Here is a 2,421-nt window from a genome sequence, read left to right as displayed (position 1 = left end):
CGTGGATGATAAATAGTTTAGACAAGAAAAGAATGTATTCAATCTCCCCTCAGACAACGTAAATACGATTTCAGCCTGTTAAGAGCCGAAAACAAGCGTTTTGCTGAACAATTTGTAAGTGCCATACATAGAAATATTCTAAGAGCAATGTCAGAAACATGGACTGTATCCTCTTTTTGTAAAAATTTACGCATTTCGACTGGTATATCACTATTCTCAGAAGATTTCAAAAGTTCTGCAAAAAGTACACATTCACTAGGAAAAGAAGGCTCTAAATACGTGTCATATGACGCTTGGAGTTTTGTTGCACCTCAGCAAGATCATCAAAACTCTGAAGGAGTCCAACATTGTTCTATAGCTTTACTGCCTCCTCACTAATTAGGCATACAAGTTGTAGAGTACTAGGAGAAATGTTTCAACTCTAAATTTTTCCCTTCCAGTCAGAATAACTTCTTCAGAGTTTGCTTTATTGTCATCATGAAGTTTGCATTTTTGTGACCTTTTATAGGTGCATTCATAGTCTATATCAGTCACTATCTCCATGGATTTATTTTCATAATAGTCGAACATGCCACGAATAGATGCAATAAATCCTACAAGTGATTCATATAATTCATGCACTATTTTAGTATCAATATTTACACTTTGCATTTTCAGATTTACACTATTAAATCTCTGTAGTATGTCCTTCCAAACTGTCATCATGAATACTGTTTCTAGTCTGCTGAATTGATTCAATAAAGCTGAAGCCTCATTTTGCACAATTTGTTTTTCAAACGTATTATTGGCAATATTTGTGAGGGCATATAGACTTACACACACTTCCTCTCTTGCTGACCAACATGTTTTTCATAAAATTTTTGTCGTTTTCCTTCCTGGTTCCAAGAAGGAACGAAGTTTATCCCAGGGCTGTGTAGAAGCAGAGAAGAAATTATAAAGGTTTTGCACTGCAATGAAAAATGAACATGCTACCTGAAACAGCTTGCAGCACTAGTGCATTCTAAATTCAAAGAATGTGCTGCGCAAGGCACATAATGCGCTTTCGGATTTCATTCTTTAATGCGTGCCTGCAAACCAGTATAGGTTCCTGACATACTGCTTGCGTTGTCGTATGACTGGCCTCTACAGTCAGTAATATCAATGGAATTTATACACAGGACTTCTAGCATGGCCTCCGCTAAGTTTTCAAATTTGTGTCCTGGGTTTGGTAAAAATTGAAGGAAACATTCAATCATTTACATATTTTCATATGAAAGATAACTGATCAGTATGTGAAATGTCCACAGTAGAATCTTCTATCATAGAGAAATATTTGGCCTGTTTTCTTTCACTTGTGATAATTCTTTTTATTCGTTCAGAAAGAAGCTCTATTATTTCATCACAAAATTTTGAAGAAAGAAAACTTGTATGTCCCTGCCCTGGATTTCCATGTGGTTCAATGTGCTCTGTGAGAAAGGGATCAGACTCTGCTATAAGTTCAAGACTCATCATAAATTGACCATTATCTAATGAATGGAATCTTTCAACATGTCTATGTAGGAGAAGTCCACAGCTTGCTAGCTTCTTCACTGCTGCAAACACCCTTTTCAACACACTGCGCCAGTATATTTTTTCTGTCTCAACATATGTCTCGAAATAGTTATCTATTGTTCCAAGTGACTTTTTTCTTGTTAATTATAATAACTCAGAATATTAGAAATATTTTTCCAGTCTGCAATATAATTAGTAGCAATCACTGCCTTACCTCCAAACAATTTACATGGTGCATAAAAAATAGTAGGCAACGGTCTTGCCACAGTGGATACACCGGTTCCTGTCAGATCACCGAAGTTAAGCACTGTCAGGCATGGTCAGCACTTGGATGGGTGACCATCCAGGCTGCCATGCGCTGTTGCCATTTTTCGGGATACACTCAGCCTCGTGATGCCAACTGAGGAGCTACTTGACCGAACAGTAGCGGATTCGGTCAAGAATACCATCATTACGACTGGGAGAGTGGTGTGCTGACCCCACGCCCCTCCTATCCGCATCCTCCACTGAGGCTGACACAGCAGTCGGATGATCCCGGTAGGCCATTCATGGCCTGACGATTGAGTGCTATATAAAAATCAGCACCAGCGCTACAGGAGTATACTAGACATCATGCAGGCTGCAGCACAATAAATGAGACAATCAAAAGTTGGTTTCTTCTTTTTTCGTCAGGAAAAGTACATAAATAAGTAAATATGATGTGACTTACCAAACGAAAGTGCTGACAGGTCGATAGACACACAAACAAACATAAACATACACACAAAATTCAAGCTTTCGCAACCAACGGTTGCTTCGTCAGGAAAGAGGGAAAGACGAAAGGATGTGGGTTTTAAGGGAGAGGGTAAGGAGTCATTCCAATCCCAGGAGCGGAAAGACTTACCTTAGGGG

At 38.8% G+C, this 2,421-nt stretch overlaps 1 pseudogene; it reads left to right on the top strand.

Annotated features, from left to right (window-relative positions):
• Positions 1 to 1,779: 1,779 nt before the first annotated feature.
• On the top strand, positions 1,780 to 1,897 carry LOC126189886 (5S ribosomal RNA; annotated as a pseudogene).
• The last annotated feature ends 524 nt before the right edge of the window (positions 1,898 to 2,421 follow it).

This window comes from Schistocerca cancellata, chromosome 5 (genome assembly GCF_023864275.1).
Source record: "Schistocerca cancellata isolate TAMUIC-IGC-003103 chromosome 5, iqSchCanc2.1, whole genome shotgun sequence".
Classification (NCBI taxonomy): Eukaryota; Metazoa; Arthropoda; class Insecta; order Orthoptera; family Acrididae; genus Schistocerca; species Schistocerca cancellata.
Note: the sequence above shows the minus strand (reverse complement) of the source record. Positions and strands in the feature narration are given on the sequence as shown.